General features: G+C 47.3%; 1 pseudogene; it reads left to right on the forward strand.

Moving 5' to 3' along the window:
• The first annotated feature begins 9,415 nt into the window (after positions 1–9,415).
• On the forward strand, positions 9,416–9,744 carry LOC129021518 (prothymosin alpha-like; annotated as a pseudogene).
• Positions 9,745–16,984: the final 7,240 nt, after the last annotated feature.

A 16,984-nucleotide genomic window follows, 5' to 3' on the forward strand; every position in this document is an offset into this window, starting at 1 on the left:
GTCAAGCTGGGCATTTCTGGTCTGTGCTGGCTCAGGTGGGGATAGATGATTTAGGATGTCATCACTTAGATGTCTGAGGGTTGGCCTGGTGTAAGCTGGGGCCATGGAGACGCCTGGGCCTGGTGACTCTCATCCTCCGGAGGGCTAACCTGGGCTTGCATTCACGCAGCAGTAGCAGAAGGATTCCGGACAGCAGCAGAACAAACCCCAGCACACAGCACTTCACAAGCCTCGGCTTGGGCCGTGCTTACTAATGTCCCTTTTGCCAAAGCAGGTCACGTGGCCAAGGCAGAGTCAAAGGATGGAGAAATAAATTCCACCTCCTGCAGAGAGGAGCCAAAAACTCACATGGCAAAGGGCTGTGAGTTCCATGTGGAACATGGAAAACTCACATGTTCCAAAGGGAACAATAGGACCATTTTTACAACCCACCATGCTAACAGCATGACCCAGGCAAGTTATCTAAAGCTTTTGAGCTTCAGTGTCCTCGTCTGTAAATGGGTAAAATAATAACTACTTCATAGGGTATTCATAAAGACTAGAAATAGCTGGCACATAACATAGTAGTAGCTGTTTTATTGTTATCATCATAATGAAAAAGTTCAGTCCCTATTGGGCAAACTCATATTTCTCAAACTCCAGTCACTCCTGTGCCACAAAAAAACTTTGTTTTTGCCATATTTGAGGACCACTTAAGACTATTAAACAGGTTCACTTTTTTTTTTTTTTTGAGACAGAGCCTCGCTCTGTTGCCAGGCTGGAGTGCAGTGGCATGATCTCGGCTCACTGCAACCTCCGCCTCCCGGTTTCAAGCGATTCCCCTGCCTCAGCCTCCTAAGTAGCTGGGACTACAGGTGCACACCACCACTTCCTGCTAATTTTTTTGTATTTCTAGTAGAGATGGGGTTTCTAGTAGGATGAAAGCAGGCATCTCCGGAGGGTGTCATGAATGGGCCTCACCCCTTTTAAGCTCCGTGAGCCTCTGGCTTTGTCCTGCCCATCCTGGAATCTCCAGCACCAAGCAGGGGCCTGGTGGAAAGTGGGCTCTAAGGAAATGCTTCTTCGACTGAATAGAGCCTTGGCTGAGCTCTCATGGAGGAGAGATTTGCAGAAAGGGAAGGAAGATATGTGAGAGAGGAAAGGACAGAGAGACGGGAGTGAGGCAGCAGGAGGGGACAGCATTCCATGTTAGCCAGGATGGCCTCGATCTCCTGACCTCATGATCTGCCTGCCTCGGCCTCCCAAAGTGCTGGGATTACAGGCGTGAGCCACCGCGCCCAGCCCCACTCTTTTTATTTAAAGAAATTAATTTTAGGCTGGGCGCGGTGGCTCACACCTGTAATCCTAGCACTTTGGGAGGCCGAGGTGGGCAGATAACCTGAGGTCGGGAGTTCGAGACCAGCCTGACCAACATGGACAAACCTCATCTCTACTAAAAATAGAAAATCAGCTAGGAGTGGTGGCACATGCCTGTAATCCCAGCTACTCGGGAGGCTGAGACAGAAGAATTGCTTGAACCTGGGAGGCGGAGGTTGCTATGGGCTGAGATTGCACCATTGCACTCCAGCCTGGGCAACAAGAGCGAAACTCTGTCTCAAAAAAAAAAAAAATTAATTTCAAAAGGAAGCATGAAGCATGTTAACTACTACAATGGGAAGTGACTATCACCTGACCTAAATAGAAGGCAATAAATAAATTTATTTATTGTAAAATAAATACAGTAAACACAAAGCAGTGGCCGAGCATGATGGCTCACACCTGTAATCCCAGCACGTTGGGAGCCCAAGGCAAGGGAATCACTTGAGCCCAAGGCAAGGGAATCACTTGAGCTCAGGAGGTTGAGACCTGCCTGGGCAACATGGGAAAACCCTGTCTCTCCAAAAAAAAAAAAAAACAGCCGGGCACGGTGGCTGTAACCCCAGCACTTTGGGAGCCGAGGCGGGTGGATCACCTGAGGTTAAGAGTTCAAGACCAGCGTGGCCAACATGGTGAAACCCCGTCTCTACTAAAAATACAAAAATCAGCCAGGTGTGATGGCACACACCTGTAATCCCAGCTACTCAGGAGGCTGAGGCAGGAGAATCGTTTGAACCCAGGAGGTGGAAGTTGCAGTGAGCCAAGATCATGCCACTGCACTCCAGCTTGGGCAATGGAGCGAGACTCCGTCTCAAAAACAAACAAACAAACAAACAAACACACAAAGCCGGGTGTGGTGACTCACACCTGTAATCCCAGCACTTTGGGAGGCCGAGGTGGGTGGATCACTTGAGGTCAGGAGTTCGAGACCAGCCTGGCCAACATAGTCTCTACTAAAAATACAAAAATTAGTCGGGCATGGTGGCACATGCCTGTAATCCCAGCTACTCGGGAGGCTGAGGCACAAGAATTGCTTGAACCCAGGAGGTGGAGGTTGCAGTGAGCTGAGATCGCACCACTGCCTCCCAGTCTGGGCAACAGAGTGAGACTCTGTTTCAAAAACAACAACAAACCAGGGCTATCAATTCTAACTCACTTCTGCTTTCCAAAAGCAGAATCTGAGGGCTGCTCTCTCTTTTATAAAAAGAAGATATTTGAACAAAAGGCCGGTGACAAAGGCTGTGTTATCCACAGAGATTTTCTTCCAAATATAATCAGAAATATAGAAAACGGATACACTATTTTGTGGTATACTCCAATGTTATTTAGAGCAGGGCAGCACAGTACATAAAATTGTCTCAAGTCGTTTAGGAAATGCTGAGGCTAGACCGGAAACAAGAGGGAGAAAATTGCCCGTTTAACAACTTTCCCCTTCACGAAGCTGGAGACACATATAGGACATGGGGCAAAGACCTGGTGTGGCTCAGGGACTTTCCACCTCCTAGCTGTGTAACCTTAAACTCACCTGTCGACACTTGGAGGCCTGGGGATTCTCAAGAAAGATGCAGTTAATGACAGCTTGCCTGCCTCACAGGGTCCATGTAAGAACGAATTGTGAGCCCACATGTCACAAGGCCTCATAGTCTGTAAAATGCTGAATAAATAGAGCAGATTGTAAGGCTATTCCCTAAGGCTAGGCATGAACAGGTGAGCTGTGAGGAAGGGAGAGCCAGCTCATTAACCAGGGGAACAAATGACAGTGTGATGGCATCCCTCCCCCATCCATGGGGGCCTCTAAAATCAAGGAGCCAGCCAGTGGTAGGGCCTAAAGATGAGACGACTGGTGGCCTCTCCAACTGCTTTCCAGTTCCAGGACCTCCAGCTTGTCACCAGGACGACCAGGCAGCCCTCACTCCCTGCACGGCAGCTCAGGTGTCACCCCAGGACATGGAATTGATCGAGAGGCCTCTGCCCCTTCCTTTGGTAGGTTTCTTTGCTGAATGCTCAAGAAACAGCTCCCTGGTTAGGAATTCCAAGAACTTCTAACTGACGGGGAGTCCCAGCTGTCCCATCATGGAAGGCAGCCACCATACGTGTGGAGAGACTGTGAACTGTGAACTACATTTACCTAACCCTGAACTCGAGTCTTGCTCACAAGACCCAGCTCATGTTCCCTGCGCTGCGAAGCTTCCCAGGAATGCTCTGTGGTTGTTCTGCCTCCTGTTGCATTTGACACGGGGCTCTGCCAAGGTATTCACCACATCTGCTTATATATCCATCTCCCCACTAGACTCTGGGCAAGCTTCCAACTTTTAAATTATTATTATTTTTTTTTAAATTATTTTTTTGAGACAGTGACTTGCTCTGTTGCCTAGGCTGGAGTGCAACACTGGCACCAACATGGCTCACTGCAGCCTCGAACTCCTGGACTCTAGTGATCCTCCCACCTCAGCCTCTCATGTAGCTGGGACTGTAGGCATGTGCTACTATGCCTGGCTGATTTTAACATTTTTTGTAGAGACAGGGGTCTTGCAATGTTGCCCAGGCTGGTCTCGAACTTTTGACCTCAAGTGATCCACCCGACTCAGCCTTCCAAAGTGCTGGGATTACATGCATGAGCCACCGTGCCCGGCCTAAACCTCCCATTTTATGTTTCCTCTGCCCCTGGTCTAACTCAGTGCCTGGTATGTGGCAGACACACAGGTCAGTGTTACAAATGACCACACCCTCACGCTCGCTGTTCCAAATGATGGCTTCTTACTAAGAACCTGAGAATTTCTGCCTGTGGGTTTTGTCTGGGTGCAGATCAGGCCAAAGTTCCATGGAGTTAACACCCTGGGCCAACACTTAACCAATGAAAACCAGCAGTTAGTGGATGAATAGCCCAGCACGGGACAACCCTGGGGCAGGTTCTGCACAGTCACCTGGCTAGACCCAGCAGCACTGAGCCCTGGCTGTCCACAGCAGTGACTGCTCATAACCACTCTGCCTTCTCTTTCAGTCTCACTTCCCCTATACCATCTCACGCTTTCTGGGTCAAAGAAACTACTATCTTGGGGTCTGCTTCTGCTGGAGCTCAAACCAAGACAACTGGCTAGTTGGCTGATTGGCTGTGTGAATGGGCACGATTAGCAGCAAAGAAAGAAATGGAAGCCCGCGCGCCGGCTGGGCCCTGGCACATGCGCTGCCCCCACAGTGTGTCTAGACTACGTCGGGGCACGTGCACAGCCAACAGATCCGACACAGGAAAAAGCACTTCTCAGCTGTCCCCACCATCCTGCTATTTGTCATTCCATCCATCTGCTGTCCCCACGAAACGCTCACCCACGTCAGCTAAAATGGTACACTGGGCTTGGAATCGGCTGGGGAAATGTCAGGCTGACAGAACAGGGGAGAGAACCGAAATAGCAACTGTGTGGACGGTGGTGGTGACACAAATCTGCCCCTTTGCGTAGAAGGCAGGACTCCCAGAGCTCAGGAGGCCTCTTGCGGGGGAACTGGTATGTGGCGAAGGCTGCAGGGAGGGGGTCCTGGGACTCAGGGGCAGCTAAAGCAGAGCCCTCTGCCCTGGGCGCTGTTCACCCCTTCCTCCCAGAACAGAGGGGATTGTCCAAACATAGAACTCAGTTTGTTTAAAGTCGTTGTTTATTTTTAAATGTTGAGTTCGTTTTCCAATCAATCTTCCATGGTGCAGTTCAAGAAAAATGTGTGGATTTTCATGCCTGAGGTCAGTTGCAGGATGTACCTCGCAGAACAGCGTGTGCCCCTACAAGCTGGGGATTGGGTGTTTTGTTCTGTTTTGTTTTCTCAGAGTAAAGGGGTCACTCTAAAAGCAGGACTGTTTGGATCTTAGAAGATTGGATATTTATTTATTATTTAAATTTTTTTCTTTTTTTTTTTTTTTTTTTTGAGCTGAAGTCTTGCTCTGTCACCTAGGCTGGAGTGCAATGGGATGATCTCAGCTCACTGCAACCTCTGCCTCCCCAGTTCAAGCGATTCTCCTGTCTCAGCCTCCCCACAACCAGCTGGGATTACAGGTGTGTGCCACCATGCCTGGCTAATTTTTTGTATATTTAGCACAGATGGGGTTTCACTTTGTTGGCCAGGCTGGTCTCGAACTTTTGACCTCAAGTGATCCACCCACCTCGGCCTCCCAAAGTGCTAGGATTACAGGCATGAGCCACCGTGCCGGGCCTATTTTTTTATTTATTTATTTTAGAGAGAAGTTCTCCCTGTGTTGCCCAGGCTGTTCTCATACTCCTGGGCTCAAATGATCTGCCCGCCTTGGCCTCCAAAAGTGCTGAGATTATAGGTGTGAGCCACCGCACCTGGCCGTGGATACTTATACATTCATTCTGCAAATATTTATCGAGTGCCTGTGTTGATCTAGGCACTGTCTTGAGCTCCAGGAAGAAAGCAGTGAGCAAATTCAACAAAATTCCCCACCTCATCAAGATTACAGACCAGTGGGAGGACTGGACAGTAAACAAATATATGTACAAATGTCAGGAGATTTTAAGTGTGAAGAAAAGCACAGGGGCCAGGTGTGGTGGCTCTCACCTGTAATCCTAGCACTTTGGGAGGCCAAGGCGGGTGGATCACCTGAGGTCAGGAGTTCGAGACCAGTCTGGCCAACATGGCAAAACCCCGTCTCTACCAAAAAATATAAAAATTAGCTGGGCATGGTGGCGGACACCTGTAGTCCCAACTACTTGGGAGAGTGAGGCAGGAGAATGGTTTGAACCTGGGAGGCGGAGGTTGCAGTGAGCCAAGATTGCACCATTGCACTCCAGCCTGAGCTACAGAGCCAGACTCTGTCAAAAAAAAAAAAAGAAGAAGAAGAAAAGCAAAGGAAAGAAAATGCAATTTGAGTATTTGAGTTTGGGTGGCCAGGGAAGGTGTTCCAGTCATCTCTTGCTGCATGCTAAGCCACCTCAAGACTAAGTGACTTGAAACAACAATCATTTGCTTATCTCTCATGATTCTGTGGACTAACTGGGCTCAGCTCGGCAGTTCTTTTGTTCCATGCAGATTTTCTCTGCAGCTACAGTCCACTGGCGCTTGGCCAGGCTGGAACGGCCGGGATGCCTCACTTACATGTCTGGTGTCCTGGCAGGGATGGCTGCGGGGATGGGCTCAGTGAGGGGTGTTTGGTCAACTGGGCTCCCCTTGCAGGTAGTCTCAGCACCTTTCCCTCTCCACAAGGCCTGTCTGTGTAGCCTCTCATGTGGTCTCTCCATTTGGCCTTTCCAGCAAAGCAGCCAGATTTCTTTACATGACAGCTCGGGGCTCCTGAAATTCAGAAGCAAAAGCTGCCAGGCTGTGTCAAGGCTTAGGCCTGGAATTGGCAGGGCATCACGCCTGCTACATCCTGTTTAGTTGAAGCCAGGACTGGCTGAGATCCCGTGTGGGAGGAGGCTACACAAGGGAAGGGGTGCTGGGAGGCCTGGCTCCTCGCGGGCTGGCCACCCAGGCCTCCCTGACCGTGTGCTGGCTAAGCAGAGACCAGGACAGAAGAAGGAGTGGGCCCTGCAGCGCTGAGGGGACACGCAAAGGCCTTGAGTCAGGGCTGTGCTGCGGGAGCAGCAAGGAAAGAAACAGGGCACTGTAGCGGGAGCTGAACAGCAGAGAGGAGAGAGAAACGACGAGGTCAGGAGGCAGCCAGGGTCCAGACTGTCCCGGCCACAGGCCATGGAGAGGGATTCAGGAGTTATTCCTAGTGGGATGAGAAGCACTGGACCTGCCTTGATCCATAACTGGTGGGTTCCGAAGCTGGGGACAGATCCCTGCCCCATCCCCACTGCTGGGTTCGCATGCTGCCCAGAATGGCCCTGTTTCAAATGCAGCCCCTGCTCCCAACACCCTCTGGCTGCCTCTCTGCCAGATGGTCTCTCTGTGGCACTCGGCACCACTGCATGCCTGATATTTTGCTGATGTCCCTATTGTCTTGTTTACCTTCTCACTCTAGAATGTAAACCTGAAACAGACAGGGATGTCTGTCTGTTTCATCCGTAGGCCCACAACCATTAAATAGTATTTGTTGTACTGAACTAACCAGCCCATCTCTGTAACCCCAGCTGGTGCTAACACTATATGGGGCCTCTAGCAAAAACTGCATGACTGAATTAATGCAACAATAACAACAGCAACAAATATATATATATATACACACACACACACACACATATGTATATATGTGTATATATATATACACGTATATGTGTGTGTGTGTATATATATATAATATATATTATTATTATTTTTTTTAAGAGACGGAGTCTCTCTTTGTCGCCCAGGCTGGAGTGCAGTGGCGCGATCTTGGCTCACTGCAAGCTCCACCTCCTGGATTCACGCCATTCTGCTGCCTCAGCCTCCTGAGTAGCTGGGACTACAGGCGCCCGCTACCACGCCCGGCTAATTTTTGTATTTTTAGTAGAGACGGGGTTTCACCATGTTAGCCAGGATGGTCTCAATCTCCTGACCTTGTGATCCGCCCCCCTCGGCCTCCCAAAGTGCTGACATTACAGGCGTGAGCCACCGCGCCCAGCCAAAAAAATAATTTTTATAGTTCCAGTCAACTTATCCAAAAGTTGCTTTCAAGTAAGCTATTATCCAGGGAAAATGAAGAAGAAAAAAAAAGCCTTCAAAGTAGCCCATGCCATGACCGACAGTCACAGGACAGCCCCTCATTCACCTATGATCCTGGTGTACTCGGTAAGTCAGTTACCAAGCAGTCATAGCCTGGCGAGCCCTGGATTAAAGGAGGAGAGGCCTGGGACAAGAAGGAAACTGCCAGCTGTCAGTGAGGAGAGGACAGAAAACTCAAAATGCAAATGTGGTTGGGTCAGCAGGACGATGTTTCAGAGCAGAGCCATCTAGGGCTGCATGGCAGGGACAAGCTGGCCCGTGGGCCTCAGCAGCTCTCCAAGCTGTGCCAGCAAACCACCTGACAACAGGCGATATCTGTAACAATCCTTACAACACTTTTCTTTTTTTTTTCAAGAAACTGGGTCTCATATGCTGCCCAGGCTAGACTCGAACTCCAGGGCTCAAGTGATCCTACAGCCTCAGCCTCCCGAGTAGCTGGGACTACAGGTTAGTGACAGGTGCCTGGCTAATTTTAAAACTATTTTGTAGAGACGGGGTCTTGCTATATTGCCCAGGCTGGTCTCAAATTCTTGGCCTCAAGCAATCCTCCTGCCTTGGCCTCCCGAAGTGCTGGGATTACTGGTGTGAACCACCATGCCGGTCTGGAGTCATTCTTGGCTCCTCTCTTTTTCTCAGTACTAGGGTGACTGTATAATTCATTATATAAACCTGACCTCCTCCAGACAAATAAGTTGTATGGTCTATCCATTAACCCACATCCAATCCATCAGCAAATCCAGTTAGCTCTATTTTAAGAGACATATCCAGCATCCGGCCATTTCTCACCTCCTCCACTATCATCCTGGTCCAAGCATTCATCGTGTCCTGCCTTTATCTTTGCAATGGCCTCCTAGTTGATCCCCCACTTCTAGACTTGCCTCTTACCCCCAAATCTGTTTTCACAGCAGACAGAGTAAGCCCGTTAAAAATAAGTGAGATCATGTTACTCCTCTGCTGAAAATACTTGGCCGTTCAGTGGAAAATCTAGTCTTTAAAATGGCCTACAGCAGCAATCTGTTCCCTGCAACCGCTCTGACCTCATCCACATGTTCCCCATCTCTTCTCACTCCACGTAAGCTACACCAGTTCTCACGCTCTCCAGGTAAGTCAAGCACACTCCCACTTCAGCCTGGCCTTCAACTTTGCTCTTCCCTCTGCCTGGAACGCTTCCCATGTAAGGACAGGGCTTCTTCTTTCACTCCTTTCTGGTCACATGTCCCTGACTCCCATATAAAAAAATGACATCACCCACTGGCTGCTCTGAAAAGCCATCTTTGCATTGTTCCTTGTCCAGCTCCTTGCTCGCCGCAGCCGCCTTTACCACCGCGGACTCCGGCCACTTTATCGCCAGAGTCCCTGAACTCTCGCTTTCTTTTTAATTCCCTGCATCGGATAACTGGCGTGCTGGACCATGTCAGACGCAGCCGTAGACACCAGCTCCAAAATCACCACCAAGGACTTAAAGAAGAAGGAAGTTGTGGAAGAAGTGGAAAATGGAAGAGACACCCCTGCTAATGGGAAGGCTAATGAGGTAAATGGGGAGCAGGAGGCTGACAGTGAAGTAGATGCAGAAGAGGAAGAAGGTGGGGAGGAAGACGAGGAGGAAGAAGAAGGTGATGGTGAGGAAGAGGATGGAGATGAAGACGAGGAAGCTGAGTCTGCTAGGTCAAGCGGGCAGCTGAAGATGATGAGAATGACGATGCCAATACCAAGAAGCAGAAGACCGACGAGGATGACTAGACAGCAAAAAAGGAAACGTTAGGAGGGTGACCTATTCACCCTCCACTTCCTGTCTCAGAATCTACATGTGGTCACCTTTGAGTATTGAGGCCTGCTCACCCACCCACTGCGGGCAGTGCCACCCGCAGATGACACGCGCTCTCCACCACCCAACCCAAACCATGAGAATTTGCAACAGGGGAGGAAAAAAGAACCAAAACTTCCCAAGGCCCTGCTTTTTCCCTTAAAAATACTTTAAAAAGGAAATTTGTCTGTATTTTTTAATTTACATTTTGTATTTTTGTACATATTGTTAGGGTCAGCCATTTTTAATGATCTCAGATGACCAAACCAGCCTTCAGAGCGTTCTCTGTCCTGCTTCTAACTTCACTTGTGGTGTGACCATGTTCCTTATAATCTCAAAGGAGAAAAAACCTTGTAAGAAAAGCAAAAATGACAACAGAAAAACAATCTTATTCTGAGCATTCCAGTAATTTTTTTTGTGTACGTACTTAGCTGTACTGTAAGTAGTTGGTTTGTATGAGATGGTTAAAAGGGCCAAAGATAAAAGGTTTCTTTTTTTTCCTTTTCTGTCTATGAAGTTGCTGTTTATTTATTTATTTATTTTTTGCCTATTTGAGGTATGTGTGAAACAATGTCATCCAACAATAAACAGGAATTTTATTTTCCTGAGTTATTCTAACAACAACAAAAATGACATCAGCTGGGCACGGTAGCCCATGCCTGTAATCACAGCACTTTGTGAGGCTGTGGCCAGAGGATTGCCTGAGGACAAGAATTCAAGACCAGTCTGGACAACATATCAAGACCCCATCTCTCCAAAAAATACATACAAATTAGCTGGGCATGGTGGTGCATACCTGTAGTTCTAGCCACTTGGGAGGCTGAGGCAGGAGGATCCTTTGAGCCCAGGAGATCAAAGCTGCAGTGAGCTATGTTTGCACCACTGCACTCCAGCCTGGGTGACAGACCAAGACCCTGTCTCAAAAAAATCAAAACAAAATGACACCAATCTCTATCAACATCACCTCCACCTCATCCCAGCTCTCCTTCTCTTACGTGGTAAATTAAATTTTCTAACAATGGCTACAGTTACGTATGTTCCCACAAGTTCTTCTAGAACCACTTCTCCCATCAAGAGTTTTCTTTTTTTCTTCTTTTCTTGAGACAGGGTCTCACTCTGTCACGCAGCCTGGAGTGCAGTGGCGCAATCTCATTTCACTGCAACCTCCACCTTCCCGTTCAAGCAATTCTCATGCCTCAGACTTCTGAGTAGCTGGGACTACAGGCACGTACCACCACACCCAGCTAAGTTTTGTATTTTTAGTAGAGATGGGGTTTCACCATGTTGGCCAGGCTGGTCTCGAACCCTGGCCTCAAGCCATCCACCTGCCTTGGCCTCCCAAAGTGCTGGGATTACAGACATGAGCCACCATACCTGGCCAGGAGAGTTTTCTTTCTCTCCCCTTGAATATGGACCAGACTTTAGTAACTGGCTTCTAATAAGCAAACTGTGACAGAAGCAACGCTCCAGGACTTTTGAGGCCAGCTCTTAATTTGTGACACAGCCTCCACCTGACTCTTCCTCTTAGGACCTTCTCCTTTGGAACCTACCATGTCCTTGGAGCCCAAACCAGCCCACACAGAGAGGAGACCATAAGGAGAGGTCCGTTTGGAGAGGAATTGAGGCCCCTAGCCAACCACCAGCATGAACTACCAGGTGCACGAGAGAATGGGCCTTCAGATGCAGCCCAGGCCCCAGCCTTTGAGTCTTTCAGCTGAGGTCCCAGCCATGGTGGGGCAGGGAAAGCTGCTTTTGTGCCCCTATGCTAGGCCCTGTCCAAATCTTTGACCCACAGAATCCATAAGTTTGGGCCCATTTAGTTGCACAGTCATAGTAACCAGAACACCTCATTTAATTTTTCTCTATAGAGTCTAACATAATGTGTATTTACTTGCTTCTCTATTGTCTATCCACACCCCCCTCCAAGAGAATGTGAGTTCCTTGAAGGCAGAAACTTTTGTCTATTTTTTCTAGCCTCAGTATCTAGAAAAGTACCTAGCACACAGTGGGCACTTGAAAAATATTTGTTGAACAAATGAATTAAAGAAAACTGCTAATTAAAGAAAACTGCTCCTTACTATAATTCGCAACACCTTCTGCTGAGGCATGTGACCTTTTCCTGAAGAAAGTGTTCTCTGGTGTGTTTTGGACCAGCTCCCTGCTAAAAAATATCTCTTGTCAGCCATCTGGAAAATGATAAAGTTGGATCCATACCTCCCACTATACACCAGGAAATAGTCCAAGCGGATCAAAGATTTATACGTGGTAAAATGAAGCCATTCAAGTCCTAGAAAAAAGCCCCGTAGCATTCTGATGTCGCCTTGGAGTAGGAAAGCCTTTCTAGCTACGACTCAGTCTCCAGCAGCCATTAAAGAAAAAGATGGGCCAGGTGCAGTGGCTCACACCTGTCACCCCAGCCCTTTGGGAGGCCAAGGCAGGCAGATTGCTTGAGCTCAGGAGTTCGAGACCAACCTGGGCAACATAGCAAGACCTCATCTCTACTCAAAGAAAAAAAAAAAGAAAGGAAGAAAGAAAGAAAAAGATGGATCAACTCAAAGTACATAAAAATCAAAAACTTCTGCTTGGTCACAAAAACAACAACAACAACAACAACAAAACAGAATGAGCAAAATCAGGCCAGATGCAGTGCTCATGCCTGTAATCCAGCACTTTGGGAGGCCGAGGCGGGCGGATCACGAGGTCAAGAGTTTGAGACCAGCCTGGCCAACAGGGTGAAACTCCGTCTCTACTAAAAATACAAAAATTAGTCAGGCATGGTGGTGGGCGCCTGTAATCCAAGCTACTTGGGAGACTGAGGCAGGAGAATTGCTTGAACCTGGGAGGCGGAGGTTGCAGTGAGCCGAGACCACGCCATTGCACTCCAGCCTGGGCGACAGAACGAGACTCCGTCTCAAAAAAAAAAACAAAAACAAAAACAGAGAAACCAAAGAAACAAAACTTCTGGAGATTAGGCAGAATAAAAAGACCAAGCTAGGCAGAAACCCAGTGGGAAAATGGACATTCAGGCAGGCAGTTCACAGAAAAGGGGACTATAAAGTCAGCTCTCTGTATTCAAGAGTTCTACATTGTGGATTCAACCAACGACAGGGTGAAAATATTTGGGGCCAGGAGCAGTGGCTCATGCCTGTAATCCTAGCACTTTGGAAGGCTGAGGTCGGAGAACTGCTTGAGACCAGCCTGGGTAACATAGTGAGACCCTGTCTCTACAAAATATTAACTGGGCGTAATGGCACACGCTTGTAGTCCCAACTTCTCAGGAGGCTGAGGTAGGAGGATCACCTGAGCCTGGGAGGTCAAGGCTGCAGTGAGCCAAGATTATGCCCCTACACTCCAGCCTGGACAACAGAATGAGACCCTGTCTCAAAAAAAAAAAAAAAAAAAAAGGAAAAAACCTAATAAAAATAATATAAATAAAAAACAACAAAGCATAACTACTATTAACATAGCATTTACATAGTATTAGGTATTATAAGTAATCTAGAGATGATTTAAAGTATATGGAATGGCTGGGAGTGGTGGCTCATGCCTGTAATCCTAGCACTGTGGGAGGCCGGGGCGAGAGGATCACTTGAGTTCAGGACTTTGAGACAAGCCTTGACCACATAGTGAGACCTCATCTTTAAAAATACACATATATATGTGTGTGTGTGAGTGTGTGTGTGTGTGTGTATGTGTATCTATGTGTGTGTATATCTATATCTATATGTATGTATCTATCTATATATAATTAGGCCATATCTATCAACATTATAAAAACCAGCAACTTACATCATAATGGGCCAAACTTCCTGATATATTTTGAAAAGATCCCCAAAACTCCTAGAAGTTTTATATATATATATAGACATATATATATACACACTCACATATATATATGGAAGGATGTGCATAGGTTATATGCAAATACTATACCTTTTTTTTTTTTTGAGATGGGGTCTCACTCTGTCACCCGGGCTGGAGTACAGTGGAGCGATCTTAGCTCACTGCAACCTCTGCCTCCCAGGCTCAAGCAATCCTCCCACCTCAGCCTCCCGAGTAGCTGGGACTACAGGCCTGTGCCACCAGCCTGGAAAATTTTTTGTATTTTTGGTAGAGGTAGGGTTTTCCCATGTTGCCCAGGCTGGTCTTGAACTCCTGAGCTCAAGTGATCTGCCCGCCTTGGCCTCCCAAAGTGCTGGGATTACAGGTGTGAGCCACGGTGCCCAGCCAATACTACACCATTTTACATCAGGGACTTGAGCGTCTGTGGATTTTGGTATCTGTAGCGGTCCTGGAACCAATCCCACACACATAGACTGTACCAATGGCCCTTAATCATATGAGAAAACATTCACTCTCTCTCAAATATAACAAAAATATAAAATAAAACTACACCGAAAACCTATTTCTTCCATATCAGATTGGCAGACATCCCAAACCATAGCAAGACAACACTGGCAGGGTGGTGAGGTCACGGGCACACTCACACATCACAAACAGTACAACCTCCGGGTATGGCAATTGGGCTGTATCTATCAACATTATAAAAACCAGCAGCTTACATCATAATGGGCCAAACTTCCTGATATACTTTGAAAAAAACCCCAAAACTCCTAGAAGTTAGGCAGAGAAAAAGACCAACACCCTAGTGGAAAAAGGGGCATTAAAGCAGTTCACAGAAGAAGGAACTACAAATGGCCCTTAATTGTATGAAATTGTTAGCTCTAACCATTGCATTTCTGGGAATTTATCCCACAGATATATTTGCAGCTATATGAAATGACATATGTATATTACTCATTGTAGCATTCTCCATAGTAGCAAAACATTGGAAATAATGTTACTGCCTATCAATAGAAGACTGATAGCCTAAATTATGGCACATCCATATAATACAATACCAGATACCTGTAAAGAAGAATGAAAACACTTTTTTTTTTTTTTGCGATGGAGTCCACTCTGTTGCCCAGGCTGGAGTGCAGTGTCACAATCTTGGCTCACTGCAACCCCTGCCTCCCAGTTTCAAGCGATTCTCTTGCCTCGGCCTCTCGAGTAGCTGGGATTACAGGTACACACCACCATGCCCGGCTAATTTTTTTGTATGAGAACACTTTTTTGTACTATTTTGGAAAGAACTACTAGATGTACTATTAAAAGATAAATGCATATACACCTACTATGTACCCACAACAATTAAAATTTAAAATTTAAAAAAAGAAAAAAGAAAAATGCAAAGTGCCAAACAGTATGTATAATATGCTATCTGCTAATTAAAATGCTAAAAGAAGAAGAAACAGTGGACAGCAAGAATACACACATTCGTGTTTGCTTATACATGGGTAAAGAAACTCAGGAAAGTTACAGGAGAAGCTAATAACAGTGGTTAATTACAATGGTAGAGGAGAGGCTTGGCAGATAAGGGACTCGTTTGCAGATATGACTTTCCTTTGTGAAATGTACATTTTCCTAATATATTTCTTCCTAATTACATCTTCCTAATATATAGAAATATACATTTCTATATATTATTTTACTTCTTCTGAAAATGCCACATAATTTGCAATAAATGATTCACTCCTTAGCTCCAAAAGCAAGTCCTTTATCAAAATGCAAATGTTCCAGAGGGATGTAGCCAGATTCTGTGGACCGCAGTCTTTTTCACCCCTAAGAATCCGTCCCTATGATTTCTCTTCCTCTGCTTGGAGACCTTTAGAGAGCCAGCCTGCAGCTGCTTAGAGCATTGACTACTGAACAGCTCACAGTTGCTATTGCTGAAAATGCCCGGTGGTTATGCCTTCCCTGACCAGGGGTAGCCCACAGCTGATGACGGGCCCCCTTGCCTCAAGGTGGGACAACTTTGGTGGTGCCATTCATACCCAGAGCTGCCTGGAATCAGGCCAAGGCTGGACATCAGCGGACCCCGCATCTTTGCTGAGTTTCTTCCTCTGCTGTACCTCCCTCGCTTCCCTCACCTCCTTCTTGGTTTCTCCTGAGGGCCTCCCTCAATAAATCACTTACCCCAGAACCCTTGTCTCAGACTCCGCTTCTAGGACCCAACTTAAGACATTCACAAAATAAATCACATTGATTGAAAACAGATCCCATTCTCCAAAACGAATAACCAGTAGGCACTTCTGACTAGCACAAGCATCAACATATCCACATGGTGCTAAACTAACACCAACCCAAAGCAGATAGTGCTGGGTGGACTCGGTACAGGTTAATAGCTCATGGGTCTCCATCCCCAACACCTTCAGACCCAAGGCTCCAGGGCTGCCAGCCTGAGAACCCTAAGTCATGATTTTGGGCACTTTGGCTGGATTTCCTAGCAACTGGCTGAGAGCAGGACAGGTGAATAGAGTTGGGAGGAGGAGGGAGCAAAAAAGGCTAGAGTGGACGTCAGTTGACTTTGCCTGCTATGGTAGAGACTTTCAGTCGTCCACCATAATCCATCCCCATTCTGCTGCACAGAAGTATTGTGGCTGAGATGCCTGCTTTTCTCCACCCCTCTAGTTAATGTGACTAAATTCTCCCTATGGAATGGGAATGGAAGGGCCATACCCAGGCCAGTGTCTTCGGGTAGGGGCTGTGACCCTTCCACACCTGTACCAGACACAATCATCATCTCACTGGGTTTTGCCGGCTTTCAGGTCTATGTGCTGAAAGCTGCTTACAGCTAACCTCTGGAGATTTTCCTGGCACAGGAAGCATGCTTGGCCAGTGCACAGGGCAAGTTGGAAGGGCCTTAATGTCAGCAGCCTTCAACCAATGATGGATGGAAAGTTGCGGACAGTGTCCTATGCATCTGCAGTGGGATAATTCTGAGACATGTGCTGTACTGCCTCCCAGAGGGCCCAGGGCGATTAAGCACCAGTTACCCACAGCAGTAACTTCCTTGATTCTGTTCCCCACATGGGCACTTTTCTTCCTGTCACACCTCCCTAATCCCCTGCAGATACTTTCTGGGATTGCTTGCTAAACAATCCACTTGAAATTTTTTCTTTCCTTTTTTTTTTTTTTTGAGATGGAGTCTTGCTCTTGTTGCCCAGGTTGGAGTGCAATGGCACGATCTTGGCTCACTGCAACTTCCGCTTCCTGGGTTCAAGCGATTCTCCTGCCTCAGCCTCCTGAGTAGCTGGGATTACAGGCACCTGCCACCACGCCTGGCTAATTTTT

Source organism: Pongo pygmaeus, chromosome 21, assembly GCF_028885625.2.
Source record: "Pongo pygmaeus isolate AG05252 chromosome 21, NHGRI_mPonPyg2-v2.0_pri, whole genome shotgun sequence".
In the NCBI taxonomy this organism is placed as follows: Eukaryota; Metazoa; Chordata; class Mammalia; order Primates; family Hominidae; genus Pongo; species Pongo pygmaeus.